The 15,539-nt window shown below is 54.3% G+C and overlaps 1 protein-coding gene across 2 annotated transcripts in view; it reads right to left on the reverse strand.

Moving 5' to 3' along the window:
* The window catches only part of MLLT1 (MLLT1 super elongation complex subunit), a 58,038-nt gene that overhangs the window by 23,963 nt on the left and 18,536 nt on the right, over nucleotides 1-15,539 (reverse strand). The window lies entirely within an intron of this gene.

The following is a 15,539-nucleotide window of genomic DNA, read 5'->3' on the forward strand; positions in this document are numbered from 1 at the left end:
CATTCTCAAATACTGACACATGAAATGATGATGTCTGGGATTTGCTCCAAAATGACAGGGGGTGGGGGCCCAGAGAGGACCACGCTTGGCCTACGGGAGAACCACTGGAGCCGGGGGGCCACGAGGGGCCCGTCACCCCACCCTTGCTGCTTCTGTGGATGTTTCTAACTGTCTCGGATAACTTTTCTGAATGGACCCAGGGCAGCGAAGATGCACACTGGGAGGAGGAGCTCGGCTAAGGCAACGTGTCCCGGAGGGGAGGGCGGCCGCGGCCTCAGGGACACCAGTGGGAGGTGGCAGGGGGTGAGACGAGACCAAGGCTGAAAGGCCGGGGCCTCCCGCTGGCTGTCCCTCCCGCATCTCGGCTTCTTCAATAGTAACGTGGGAAGGATTCGAGGACATAACGTGGCTACACCACTGGGCTCTGTGCCATCAAGAAACAGAAACTGCTGTTTTTGCCAGGAAGAGGTCTGGGCTTGAGGAGGGCACCTGAGAACTCACAAGGACACTGAAAGGACGCTCCACAGCTCTCCCCACTGCCAAACATGCGGGCGCCCCGAGGCTCAGAGCCAGGCCTCCCTCTGCTCTCTGCCCTCGCTGGGGGGCCCCAGACAGGCACAGCTTTCCGTTCCGGCTGCTCGGTGAGTCCAGCCGCTCCTCACTCTCTCCCCGGGGCCACTCGCCACCTCCTCACCATCCAGCTGCTTCCATGACAGACACCTCTCAATCCACAGAGTTTAAACCGGCTCATGGCTCACCCCCAAACCACTCCTTCCCAGCGCTCCAATAGCTGCCCTCCGAGCCTCGAGTACAGGCCAAACCACCCCCAGGGCCAGGCCGACCTGGCCATCTGGGACGCTGTCCTCCACCATCCTCCACCCCCCATCCCCCCAGCTCTCCCAGGCTGGCACCTGTCCCTCCTCGGGCCTTCTCTGACCATTATCCCCAAGCCCAGCGGGCAATTCTCTCTCACGAGTAGGATGGATGTCTGTTTTCTGGACCTGTACCCCACAGGACTGTGAGGGACCCCTCTTTGTTCCTGGGGCCCAACACCGACAAGCACACATGTCTGTGGAATGTGCCTATGTACTCGTTTACCCTACAACCGTAATGTGTGCCTACCGTGTGTTCCCAGCAACACCCAGCACCGAGGAGGGGTCTCTAACCTTAGGATACTCGGGGTCCACAGGTGAGGGGTCAGGGCAGCAGTGATACTGACATGACACTGACTATGCTGTGTAATGTAACACCTGTGGAGCATTTACGTGGCCAGGCACTTTTCCAAGCTCTCACCACGTATGAATGCTTCACAGCCCAAAACACAGGAGCTCTCACTGTCCCCATTTCACAGATGAAGAAACTGAAACCGAGGCCGCTCACCTGCCCGGTGCCACGCGGCCGGTCGGCAGGGAGCCAGGACTTACTCCGGGCAGGCGGCGCTCTCTGGAAGCCCTGGCTCTTGGGCGGTGTCTCACGCCCACACAAACCACACAGAGCAGGGCACTGGCCTGAGACAGAGGACCAGGGAGTGTTCTTCCCGGCTCCCAGAGATGGGCGGTGCGCAGCAAAGCTGAGGGGTGGGATCCAGGCCAGGCAGAGGCCCCCCAGCGAGCCCAGCAGATCCTGCTCCGTTGACCTGGGATCAGCTGCTGGCCGCTGCTGCGTGCAGCACAGCACACTGACAATGGCTGATCGGAGCTCCCTCCGGATAAGACCTCAGGCCTGAGAAACTTAGAACTTCCAAGAGGGTGACAGATTCCTCCCTGACACCCCCTCCCTGGGAAACCAGCCTCCTGAGAAGCTGAGACAGCCAGCATGCAACACCCCCGAGTCAGCAGCAGGCTTGGTAAGGAGTAGCCAAGTTGAAGGTGTGCCGGGCCCGCGATCCCAAGAGTAACACCCTTAGTCATTCCAGCCAGACTCCACACACGCCCCGCTCTCAGCAGAGGCAGCCACAGCTGGCCTCCAGTGTTCTCAGGCCAGGCCATGGGCAGCTGTCCACTCCCTAGGCCACTGGCCACAGGCCAGTGTCTCTCTCCAGCCTCAGCAAACTAAGATGCGGAGGAGCTGGCCAAACTGGTGCACCAGCGCCCAAAGCCGACAGCTCACACGCCCGTCCATAGCGCGAGGGGAGGCCAGGCCGCCAGAGCCCGAGTGGCAGGCTGGCCCTGGCCTGGCACACGACAAGGCACACAGCCCCCAGCCTGGGGCCAGCTGACCGCACGTGGAGCTCCTGATGCTGCCCGGCCCTCTTCTGTGGCTGGCAGGGCTGGCCCAGGAGGAGCCCAGGCTTATAGCCCCACCCTGGGTACCACCGGCAATCCGGGAACTCACTAGCAAGGAGGTCGCCTGGCTCCTCAGGACCCGGGGGCCATCTCTTCGCCGTCTCTGCCCTGCCCACGCTTGTCCCTGGGCCTGTCTGACACTCCCTGTGAGAGGTCCTGGGTTCACATACACTGGGCTTAAAAAAAGCACAGTTAAACCTGACTGACCATGGCCCTAGACCTAACTGCCGGTTTACAGGCTGCAGCCAGCAATGTCCCTATGGGACAAACAACAGGGCTTCTTAAAATACTTCGCAAGGGAGAAAAAGAAGAGAGAGAAGGAGGGAGACAGAGATGGAGGGGGAGGAAATATTTAAGAGAGACAGCAATCCACAGCAATGCACTGACCTTAGGTGAACCCTGATCTGAACTCACAAATTATTAAAAATACTTATCTATGAGACAATGAGAGAAACCTTGACAATACCAGATATTTGATGATCAATTTATTAATTGCTAGATACGATACTGTGGTTAGGTTGTTTTTTTTTTTTAAGAGTCTTATCTTTTACAGACACAGGCTGAAATATTTAGAGATTAAAAGACAGGATGTCTAGGATGTAATTCAAAATACTCCTGGGGTAGAGATGAGAAAACACTGCACACAAGCGAGTGGTGAAGCGGCTGGTGGCTGCCGTGTGATGGTTTGCTCTGCTCTTCCCTCCACTTCTGTACATGTTAAGTTTTCTGCATTAAAGAAACGTAAACACACACGCTCGGCTCCCCCCAGCCTTCCTCGTGGCTCTGCGTCTGAGTACCCCTCAAGCATCTACTATGAGCCAGCTCTGTCCTGGTACCGGGGACCAGGGTGCAGACAGGCCAACCCCCCCTCACAGAGCCCAGAGGAACCCTCCATCCCTGGGTCCCCGGGAGCCTCCTTGGCCACTGGGCAAATGCCTCCCTGGGCTTCAAGCGGCCGCCCCACTGCCAGCACCATTTAGGGAGCCCTCCCTGGGGCCAGGCGTGTGCTACAGGCTTACATAGCACCTTATTTCATCCTTGCAAATGCTCTGAGAGTTAGTCACTGTCTCACCACCCATCAGGAGGGGAAACCAAGGGCCAGTGGCATTTGTCATTCGCCAAGGCCACACGGAACCAATGAAGGCAGGCCCGCGAGTCTGCGCACCACGGCCTCTGCCGCCTTCCTGCAGCCGCAGCACTGACTCACCGGGCCCTCTGCTGCCCTGGCCCACGGTGAACCGGAGCGGGACGACCTCCAGGGCCGCCGGAGAGACCTACCGCCCGCCCAGCAACGAGAGCCACGCGGGAAAAGGAGCCCTCGAGCGAACACCTCCAGATCTGGAGTCCCACGTCCAGGATTCGATCCCACCCACCTGGTAAACAGAGGCCGGAGGAGGGTCCCTGAGGCGCTGGCCCAGTCCTGAGAGGCCCGGAGACGTCAGTGACCCTCAATAGGAGACAGCACGTAATTCGAGCAGGTCTAAGCTGGGGGGCACGCAGAGCAAACACCACAAGAACAAGGCAGAGTTCTGTGTACTGACCCGGGAGGTCCACGGTTTGAAATGCACACACATCACAGAAAAAGATGTTTCTGGAAGGACTTACACCTAACGCTTACAGGGGTGTTTCAAGGAAGCAGGCTGGAGCCAGGACCTCAACTCCCTGCACCTCCGTGTATCACCTTTGTAGTCAGAAGTAGAAGAAAAGCCAGCGAGGGCCCTCAGAGCAGCACCCCTCCCTCACTTTGGGGGGGCGGGGAGTGACAGTGCCAATGACTCAGTTATACAATTTCCATCTTTACAGGAAACAAATCAGTCAGGAGAGGTTCTCAGGGAAGCTGACTCCAGGCCAACTCCTCCGTCCCCTTCTCGAGGAGCCCAGGAGAGGGCACCAGCGGGGGAGCCGAGCGGGGCTGCGGACTGCCCCTCCCGGGGGTCCTGGGTGACTGTGACCAGCCGCAGAGGCGGGCTGCACCTCTTCTCGTGCACACTTGCTCTCTCGAGGCGCTTCCCCACCCGGCTCCAGACACCGCCCTCTAGGAAACACAGATGTTGCTGGGGTCCCACACTGAGGACCAGAAAGATGCTACAAGGAAAGACAAACCGAGCCGCACAGCTGGCTGCATTCATGTGGCTTGTCACACAACTCGGCAGCCCCCTGACCCTTCCCTGGGTCTCCTGGAACAATGTCCCTTCTGTTCTGGCTCCTCGGCAATCCACCAGTGAGGGCCAGCCCCCTGGGCCGCATCAACCAGCCAATTGTCCCTGGCGCAGAGCAGCCGCCACAGCCCGCTCCACAGAGCGGCTGCCCGCCTCCTGAACTCTGGGAAGCCCCAGAGAGCTGAGGAGCCACGAGGGGAGTGTGCGCGGCGGGCGGCTCCCCGCCAGCCGACCCGGGGTGAGTGAGGCAGGGGGACGAGACAATGGTGACCCCAGAAGGGGCGTGCTGAACCGGGAGAACCCAGGCTCCCTGCTTAATCACTCGAGCCCGGCTCTCGCCACTTAGGCTCAATTTAAAGCGTGGGCAAGTGGGAAAAGCCGGACCCAACCACGTAAGCAGGTTTCGGCAGCCCAGAGCCATTTCCGCCTCAGAGGGCGGGGAGGGGCGGTGGACTGGCGGCCGGGACCTCCTGCAGCAGGTCACCAGTCCCACCACACTGCCCACCCGGCTGCTCCCCCCAACACAAGTCAGCCAGGATGTGTCTAGGAAGATGCCTCTGAGGGTTTAGGGCACAAGCTGGCCAGCACTGTTTTAAGTGACTTAAAAAATTTTTTTAAAAAGCCCTTTCTAAAACTTCCTAGTAAAATGTACCACAACGACCTTTCTGCGACTTCAGATGACGGCAGTCGAGTAAAGCCACGGAAAGTGAGTGATGCTTAGGGCTCAGCATCCAATAACAGCTGGTCACAGGGGTGGGGTGCACGGCACGGAGGATGTCTATTATTAGCAGCAAATAACCAAAATAAACGTCTCCACATTTTACCATTTCTGAAAATTGGGCTGTCTCTTAAAGTCAGCGTGCCCACTTGACATGTTTCTTTTTCTCCTCCCAAAGCGCGTCATTAAATTGACGGTACATCTCGCAGTGAAGGGAGGCCTAGACCAGAGGAAATGGGGTCAAGGTCAGCTGCAGGGGAAGCTTCCACGCCCCAAACGGTCGAGCTGTGGGTTGAAGACCAACATGCGCCCAGGCCAGCGTTCACTCTACAGCGCACAGGCGGGGCTACTGGAGATGTGGGCCTGGGAAAGGACCGAGCAGGTTTCTCTGAACTCAGACCATCTCTCAACCTCATCCTACGAGTGACCCCTTATCTCCTCTCGGTTCTGCCCATCACACCAAGCCAGAAACAGGGCTAAAGGGCAACCAGTTTTAATTTGGAAAAAGAAAGAGTCGATGAGCTCCCCGCACCTGCTCACACCCAAGACCAAGCCCCCCAGATCAGCCCCAGAGCCCCATCCCTGGTGGGCCCCTCCGCCAGCACCCACCCCGCTTCCCAGCCACCCTTGGACACAGACAAGGACTTCCTGCGGGCAGCCGCTGAGGGACCCCAGGAAAGGCTGAACCAGGGAAAGATGGTGATGTGCGGAACAGGCACGAGCCGAGACAGGGGCCCTGCTGGGGGCTGTGAGGCTGCAGCCACGAGATCCCGTGCCCAGAGAGGCAGATGAACCCAGAGGGGTCAGAGGGATCGGCCCTTCATGGAGGGTCTAAGAGCACACCCACTCGCCACACACAGGCCTGACAGGTCTTTTTGCAAAGCAAGTGTGATCATGTCACCCCCCAGCTGAACTCTCATGAGCTCGGGATGAGCGCCCTGCCAACCTCGCCAGCTCGTCTCCTCCCATGCCGGACTGGCCTCCCTTCTGAACCCAGGCGTCCCTGACTCTCAGCCTCACTCCCCCTCACCCCTCTGCCACTCTCACCCAGGACGGTGTCTCCCTTTCCTCTCTGCCCAGCTGACTCCTACGCACCTGTGGGATGGAGGAAACCTCGCTTTCTAAGGGCAGCCTTTCCTGCACACCCCCCAACCCTTCTAGCTGGGCCCCCTGGAATGCACGTGCAGCACCACGCCTCTGTTCCAGAGCACTGATGACTGGTCCGATGTGTCCACTTCTGTCCTTGTGGTTTACTCTCTCTCACCCCTGTCAGTCTGGAGCTCCATGAGACACGGACCGGATCCACTGTGGGCCTCAACGTGTCCTGGACTCAGTAAACACCTGCTGCGTGAATAAGGCAGTGTAACAGAAGAAAAGCAATTTTCCCTGCTCACTGTAAATAGGTTTTTCTAAAAAGTCCTCAACTGCAAAGAATAAATGACAAAGGCACCCCCTACCAGACATCATCTTCCTACTGGCAACTTCCTTCTGCCTCTTTAATCAGTAAAGCAAAAAGAAACTCACGGGCCTTGGGTCTGGCCAAGGGTTTTTAGATACACCAAAAGCATAATGCATAAAAGAAAAAACAGTGATAAACTAGACTATCACAATTTAAAACTTTTTCTGGGCAAAAGATATTGTTAAAAGAATGAAAAGATAAGCCACAGACATGGAGAAAATACTTGCAAATCATTAACCAGTTAAAGAATTTGGATCCGAAGTATATAAAGAACTCTTCAAACACAACAATAAGAAAACCAGCCCAATGAAAAAAAAGGGCAAAAATTCTGATCAGACACTTTACCAAAGAAAATATGTGAACTTCAAATAAACACATAAAAAGATGCTCAGCGTCATCAGGCACCAGGGAATGCAAAAGCCAGTGAGCTAGCAGTTCATGTCCACCAGGACGGCTGCGGTGAACAAGACAGGAAGGGTGAGCGAGGATGGGGAGAAACTGAGCCCTCGTACACGGCTGGTGGGAACGGAAAATGGTGCAGCTGCTGTGGAAAACAGCTCGGCAGCCACTCAAAAGTTACACGGGATCACCCAAGGACCCAGCAATCCCACTCCTAGGTACATGCTCAGAGAAATGAAAATAGATGTCCACAAACAAACTGGTACGCGCAACAGCTAACAGGTGGAAAGAAGGCAAGTGCCCATCGACTGATGAGCAGATACACACAACATGGTCCATCCATACATTAGAACATCACTCAGCCATGAAAAGGAGTGAAGCCCTGACACACAGTACAGCGTGGATGGACCTTGAAAACATGGTGCTCAGTGACAGAAGCAGACACAAAAGGCCCCAGAGTGTGTGATTCTATTTCTATGAAATGTCCAGAATAGGCAAATCCACAGAGACAGAAAATGGATTAGTGGTTGCCAAGGGCTACGGGGGGTGGGGGTGAGTGACTGCTACTGGGGACAGGGCTTCTTTCTGGGGCGACGAAAATGTTCTAGAATTAGCGCTGATGGTTGCACAACTGTGAATCCACTAACATCCAATGAAAGGTACACTTTAAATGGATGAATTATATCTCAATAAAGCTACTTTTTGAAAAAGAGAGATGCCACTGTGCACCCATTAGAAAGGCAAAAGGAGACAGTCCAACCCTGCCATGTGCTGGCAAGGATGCAGAGCACCGAGAGCCCCACATGCCACGGGTGAGGGTGCGAAGGGGGACGGCCACTTTCCAGAACCGCCGGGCACTTCCTTATGAAGTGAAACACGCCTGTTCTGTACGACCCACAATCCCACTGCTGAGTATTCGCCCAAGTGAACAGGAAACTCACACCCACACAAAAACCTGTGTGCAAACAATGAGGGCACCGTCACTCTTAATCCCCAACAAGTGGACACCACGAGACGTCCTGCAGCGTGGAACGAATAGACAAACACGGGGCGGCCACACGGTAAAGGCACGGACGATGCACTCTAGCTACAACATGGATGAATCGTAAATGTGCCTTGTGAAGTGAAGGAAACCAGACACAAAGGGCTGCACGCTGGGCGAGGGTACTGAGATGACATTCTGGAACAGGCAGAACCACAGGGCTGGAAAGCAGATGAGTGATCGGGAGGGGCTGACTTGAAAGGGACAGGGTGGGGGGTGGGGAGGACAGAGCTGTTCTGTGTGGCACTGTCGTGAGGGATGCTATGCAGGTCAGAACCCAGAGCGAACTTCACTGAACACAAACTACAATCATCGTCATCATAATAACAACCAGATGGGCGGGGAGGGGACCCAACTGGGGACGCAGACTCTGACTAATGAGTCTGCATTACAGATGTACAAGGTGGAGGCAAAGTCAGAAACACCTTTGGAAAGCAGAGTTCTCAGCAATTGGACACTGCAGGCCAAAGACAAAAAGAGCTGGAGGCACCGTCCTCGAGCTGGTGAAGTTACTTCTCACAGGAGGCCTGGTTAGCAATTCTGAAACTACTTTCGAGGAATACTAAAGTTAAACAAATAAGGAAATCCACTGTAGATAATGAGAGCCAGCCCTCTCCCTTCAGAGAAAGAAGTTAAACAAAGCAAGGGAGGGTGGCAAGAACAAACTCAGTGGTGCTCAACTGGAGTCGGAGGCGTCGGCGTGAACGGACGTTCATTTTAATTTATACCCAGACAGAACACAGAGAGACAAACAGATAGGGCGGTCAGCATTCACACACACGTCTCCCGGCTCTCTCATAGGAGGGGCCCAAAGGCAGTGACACCCCAGGGGCAATGAGCGCACTCAGCTCCCAGATCGTGGCTTTTAAATACCATTCTCCAAGAAAAGGGACCGGGGCTCCTTGGAGAAATGGCTGATTCGAAGGCTGTGGCAGGGAAGAACCAAGATGAGCTTGGAATACCTGTGGCACCAGAAAGTGAAGAAGCACCCAAAAAACCACGGGGACACGATGAAAAGGCACAGGGACCAACCTGAGAGTTCCCATCAACCAGAGTGAGAACAACAAAATAAATAACAATAGGACTAGATTATAATCCAAGGGAAAAACCAAATACCCAACAACCCATGCTCTTATAAATAAGTGACTGAATAAATACACAAATGAGGGAGACAGGACAATTCTTTGTTACAGAAAAATTCTGGTTAATAAGCGCAGAAGGAATGAATGAACTGGAAATCACCACAGCTCACCGCTGATGGAGGGCGACACTAGTCATGAATCGTGAAGAAGAAACAGGCGCTCTGCACAGTGTCACAGCATCTCCCCCTAACAGATGCAGTTACTGCCGCGGCTTTGACTCTGCCCACCAGGATGTGGAGCTTCGTTTCTCTCCCGTGTGTGGGCTCGCTTCTAACAGCGTCCAGACGGGCACAGAGAATGGAGGAACGGGGCAGACAGCCCAGCAGTAAGTCAACGTACGATCAGGTCCGCCCTCACATGATGTGACGAGCGGGGGCTCTTTACCTCGATGGTCTCCTTACCAAAACCTGCAACCCCGCCTAATCACGAGGAAACACCAGACAAACCCACATGGCGGGGCATTCTTCAAAATGCCCAGCTAGGACGTTTCAAAAAAATGTCAAGGTCACGAAAGCCAAGAAAAGCAGAGAAACTGTCACAATCCACAATGGAGTGGATTCTAGAACAGAAAAGGAATGTTGGTAGAAAATGGGGAAATTCAAATAAAGTCTGCAATGGGAAGTCCTGTACCAAGGCTGATTTCTTCGTTAGATCGTGTCCCACGGTCACAGAAGAGGATGACACTGGGGGAAGCTGGATGTGGCCTGTGTGGGAACCCCCTGTGCGATCCTTGCCACTGTTCTGTCTAAAATTATTTCAAAATTAAAAGTAAAAAAAAAATCATGACTATGAGACAGTCCCTCCTCGGCTGAGTGATGAGAAGATCTTTACATGCGTCTAGAGAAATTCAGCTTTGTGAACCTGCTTCTTTCTTTGCCTGCGAACATTATGGAACTGAAACACAGATCGGGTCTTTCTGATAAAATTTAGTCCCCAATTTGAGATGTGCAGGAAGTGTGATACACATACCAAATTTCGAAGAAGTAGCGTGGAAAAGAAAGTAAAATACCTCAGGAATTTTTAAAAAATGATAATGTTTTGGACATATTGGGTTAAATTAATTTCACCTGTTTTGACCTTTTTTAACATGGCTACCAAAAACTTTTTAATTACACGCGTGGTTTGCATATTTCTATGAGACAGCCAGGGGACAAGATGAAACTCACTTGTTGGAAAATGAAGGGCTTCAAATACCCCTGGCCACTTCGGGGACAACAAGCAGGCATCAAGGGAGCATTTCAGCCGGACTCCATTCACCTGCTCGGTCCTAGCTCGCCTAGGACCCCATTCACTCGTCCTGGACGCGCAGCCTCGTCCTGCGGCGGCACCCAGCACACTCTCCCAGGCCACAACCAACCCCAGTTCACTTTGCAGATGCGCGATTCAGCCACAGGTTGTAGAAGCTTCTGGGTTGACAGGTGATCGGAAGGCAACCATCTAGATCCCCACTGATGAGCTCGAGCTCCCAATTCAGGGAAGTTCACGTCACCCGTTTATGCTGCCCAGCAATGTGCATATAAAAACAGGCACCTATCCAGAACACGTAAAGAACTCTCACAACTCGACAACAAGAAGGCAAACTGTCACTTCAAAAATGGGCAAAGGACACCAACAGACGTATCTTCAAAGAAGATACACAAATGGCCAACAAGCACTGAAAAGATGCTCGGCATCATTAGTCCCTTGGGAAATGCAAACTAAAACCACAATGAGACACCACTTCTCACCCAGTAGGATGGCTCTAATTTTTAAAATTTATAAACAAAAAAAGGAAGTAAGTGTTGGCAAGGATGTGAGGAAAGTGGAACCCTCACGCCACTGGTAGGGATGTAGAATGGTTCCGCCGTGTGGAAAACAGTTTGGCGGTCCCTGAGAAAGTTGAACATAGAATTACCATATCACGCAGCAATCCCACTCATAGGTATACACCCCAAGGAACTGAAAACCAGTACGCAAACAAGCATATGTACACATGCTCATAGCAGCACTAGATTACGGCACTAGGCAATTCACAATAGCCAAAAGGTAGAAACAGTCCAAATGTCCATCAGTGGATAAATGGATACACTGACTGTGGTATATCCATACAGTGGAGTATTATTCAGCCATGAAGAGGAATGAAGTTCCAATACATGCTACAATGTGCATCAACTCATAACTAAGTGAAAGAGGCCAGACACGAAGGTCACATGGGGAACAAGTGCTTAATGGGTGCAGGGCTTCCTTTTGGGGTGAAGAGAATGTTCTGGAACTAGATGGAGGTGGCTGCTGTACCTCACACCCATTATTATGCATACCATCAAAAAAAGAGAAAACAAGTGTGGACAAGGGTGCAGAGAAACTGGAACCGTTGTGTACTGTTGGTGGGAAAGAAAATGGTGCAGCTGCTGTGGAAAACATCTTGGTGGTTCCTGAAAAAATGAAAACTAGATTTACCCTATGATCCAGCAATTCTATTTCCGAGTAAATATCTGAAAGAATTGAAAGCGGCGTCTCAAAGACAAAGCACATACGCATGTTCACAGCAGCAATATTCACAGGAGCTAAAACATGGAAACAACTCAAGCGTTCATGGATGAACAGATGAGCAAAATGTGGTCCATCCGTACAACAGAATACTATTCAGCCTTAAAAAGGAATGAAGCAGTGACACACGCTACAACTCAGACGAGCCTTGAAAACATGACACTAAGTGAGAGAGGCTGGACCCAAAACAACACGTGTTGTACAATCCCTTTTATGTGAAATATCTAGACTAGGCAAATCCACAGAACAGAAAGCAGATTAGAAGTTGCCAGAAGATGGGGGTGGGAGGAACGGGGAGATGAAAACTCTGAAACTAGAGAGGCAGTGACTGCACAACACTGTGAAGGCTCTAAATGCCACTGAACTGCACACTTCAAAATGGTTACCTGTATGTTACGTGAATTACACCTTAATTAAAAACATTTGTTTTTAGGGGGCCAGCCCTGTGGCCAAGTGGTTAAGCTCATGTGCTCTGCTTCAGTGGCCCACGGTTCACCAGTTCAGATCCTCGGTGTGGACCTAGACACTGCTCACCAAGCCACTGCTATGGAGGCATCCCGCATAGAAGAGCTAGAACGACTTACAACTAGGATATACATCTATGTACTGGGGCTTTGGGGAGAAAAAAAATAAAAGAGGAAGATTGGCAACAGATGTTAGCTCAGGGCCAATCTTCCTTCCCCCTGCCCCAAAAAAATTTTGTTTTTCCAATTGTGGTGTCGTAGAAAGATATTTGGTCTTTGTCCTCAGTTCCTGGCACAGATCTGCTAAAATCCTTGGAATTTCCTGAGAGATAGGAGCGTCTTTTGTTCTAATGAGGCGACTCTCGGTGGGCCCCTAGACAGCCTCAGGATGGGGCTCGTCCCCAGAAAGACAGTCTTGATGAGAAGCTCGGAACTTTCTTCCCCACCTCCCGACCTCCGGGGCGGGGAGAGGGCTGGAGATTAGTCCCCAGTGGCCAATGATTCAATCGACCAGGGCTGCACAATGAAGGTGTCCTAAAACCCCTAACCTGAGGGCTCGCAGGGCTTCGCCGAGGTGAACACGGGAGGTGCTGGGGGCGGGGCGTGGACAGGAAGGGCGTGGAAGCTCCGCAGCCCTGCCCTGTCCCTGCCGTGCATCTCTGCCCTCTGGCTGTTCTGGAATTGTACCCCACACAGTAACCCGGGCAACAGTAGGCAAGTGTTATCAGTTTTGGGGCTGTTCTGGCAAATTACAGAACCCGCGGAGGGGGTCGTGGGAAGCCCCGATCCATAGCTGGTCGGTCAGAAGCGCGGAGGCCTGGACGTACGACCGGCATCTGCAGTGGGGACAGTCCCGTGGGGCTGAGCTGAATCCACGGGGTCTGCGCTGGTCTGAGTAGACAGGGTCAGAATCGCACTGGCCTGCTGGACCCTCTGCCGGCGTCTGGAGTCGTAGAGCTGCAGAGGCGGCGTCGGAAGAGATGCTGTGCACTTGGTGTCAGCAGTGACGGGAGGAGGAACGGCTCGACAACGCACGGGTCGTGCGTCTGAGACCAGACAAAGCCCCCATGTTCTTTCCTCTCAGGAAAAGAGCGATTTATCTGTAACAGAGCGTCCTGCTGACAGGTCGAAAGGCATGTGGCCTCAGAGGAGCCCCAGCGCCGCACACCACGTCCAACAGAACCCCTTCCCTCCGCAGGCGGTGCCACGTCCAGGGTCAAGCGCGGCCAAGAACACCTCGCACGCATGCCAGGAAAGGTCCCGGCCTGAGACAGCCTTTTCTGCTCCGGGTCGAGCCGCCCCCTCACCAGAGAAGCCAAACCCCCGCCTTCCCGTCTCTGGACCCTCCAGCTGCTCTGGGCCTGGGAGCCTCAGGAGGGGCCGCCTCCTCCACGCGGCCTTTCACCGGGTTAACGGGGAAGAGGCCACACACGCTGCTGAAGGGCTGGACGTGCTGGGGACTGGGCCGGGGGACCTGCCGTCTGCCTCCCTCTGAACCTTCTCCACAGCCCCGAGGAACAGATGCGGTGAGGAAGCCCAGCTCAGGGCCAGAGAAACTGAGGCCCAGAGCAGCAACCTGTCCAGTCACTGCCCCCTGCTTACATCTGCGAGCCCAACTTCCCTTAGCTGCGAATGCAACCCTTGCCCCCGGGAGGGGAGAAGATTACCAGGTCACTCACAGTGACCCTGTTCCAACCAGGATTCCAACTGCGGAAGCTGCTTTTGCAAAAGCACCTTTTTTCGTTTTCGCTTTTCCACAACTAGTCCGATCTTTACAAAACTTCTAAAGCAGGGACCCACCTTTAGACAACATTTGCACAACACAATACATAAAATAATACTGTGCCTGTTGCCCAAATGTAAGGAGAAACCAGACTTTGTGACCGGCTGTCATTCCAGGTCACATCTGCCTCGGGGACTTAAGCAATGGGTGTGCACACACGACCACATGCTCTGCTGGTTCGAATCCCAGCTCTGCCCATCACCTGGACCATGTGACTGGGTACCCCGAGCTCCTTCATCCCAGACTGGGGATCGCCTTCCTCTGGGGCTTGTCTGGAGGCTAACCAGCACCCGCTAGCAGAGCACCTGGCACCGTGCCACACGCCGCCCTGCAGGACCTATGACCTGACTCGCACCCCAGGCTCCCCGTGCTGGGCCTCGCCTCCCAGGTGCCCTCAGTGCAGGGCGGCCCTCGACAGCTCGGAGGGCAAAACCGCTACCAGAAGAGAGGATTCCAGTCACAGGATGCAGGGCACAGGAGAGACCCCAGCTCTCGTCCTGAGCGAGAGAACACGCTGGGGCTCTGAGGACAGGCCCCCGTCGTCCGCACACGCTGCGGAGAGCTTTCTACAGGGGGACTCACGTGGTCTCCCCATCACCCAGGGGGCGGGGCTGCTGTCACCATGCTGTGTCCACAGCCTCCCACACCCGCCCCGGGACTTGCCCAGCACTGCTGCCCCTGCCTTCACAGTCCGTGCCCCGCTTCCCCACGCTCCCGACGTTTCCCCCAGGCGCCTGCCGAAGAGACACGGGGCTCCTGCCCGCGCAGACTGTCTGCTCTTCTCTCGACGGGGCCGGTCCCCAGGCCTCTCCGGCCTCGAGTCTACAAAAGCCTCGGGATCACCCAGGCTTCTGTGAACTGGGCCCGAGAGGCCCCACAGCCAAATCCCGCTGACTCGCGCCTGCTAAAATGTCACCGGGCTCCCAGCGGGGCAGCACACCTGAGCCCCATCCCCAGAGGCCCTGGACGCCAGGTGGTTTACAGAACAACCCGGTATAAATAAGAGACTGTCAAGTGAGCAGTGGCATCCGTGGGCGTCCCAGGGAGGCCTCGTCCCTGAAAGATGGCAGAGCTGGGCCTGCAGCCAGTGTAGCGGCACTGGTGCCTCGGCCAGGCCACCTCTGAGCCAGGCAAGGTCATGCTGGCCTCTTGGTGGCGCCTGTGAGAAGAAGCAAAGGCAGGCCGCCAGGAAGGGAATTTTTTAATTTTAATTATTGGGCTTTGGGGAAAAAAAAAAAGCTATGGTCTGAATGTGTCCCCCTAAAATTCACGTAGACTCCCACCCCCCAATGTGATGGTGTTAATAGCCGGGGCCTTGGGAGGAGATCAGGTCACCGGAACGGAGCCCCCATGATGGCGTCAGCGCTTCTCTAAAAAGAGACCCCATGGATCCCTCAACTCTTCCACCACATGGGGACACAGTGAGAAGTTTGTGACCCCGAAGAGGGCCCTCATGTTACCGTGCTGGCACCTTGATCTCAGACTCCGGGCCTCTAAGACCTGGAAGCCAGAAATGTGCGTCGTTTACAAGCCGCCACGTCTGCGGTATTTTGTTATAGTCG

Source organism: Equus caballus, chromosome 7 (genome assembly GCF_041296265.1).
Source record: "Equus caballus isolate H_3958 breed thoroughbred chromosome 7, TB-T2T, whole genome shotgun sequence".
NCBI classification, from domain to species: domain Eukaryota; kingdom Metazoa; phylum Chordata; class Mammalia; order Perissodactyla; family Equidae; genus Equus; species Equus caballus.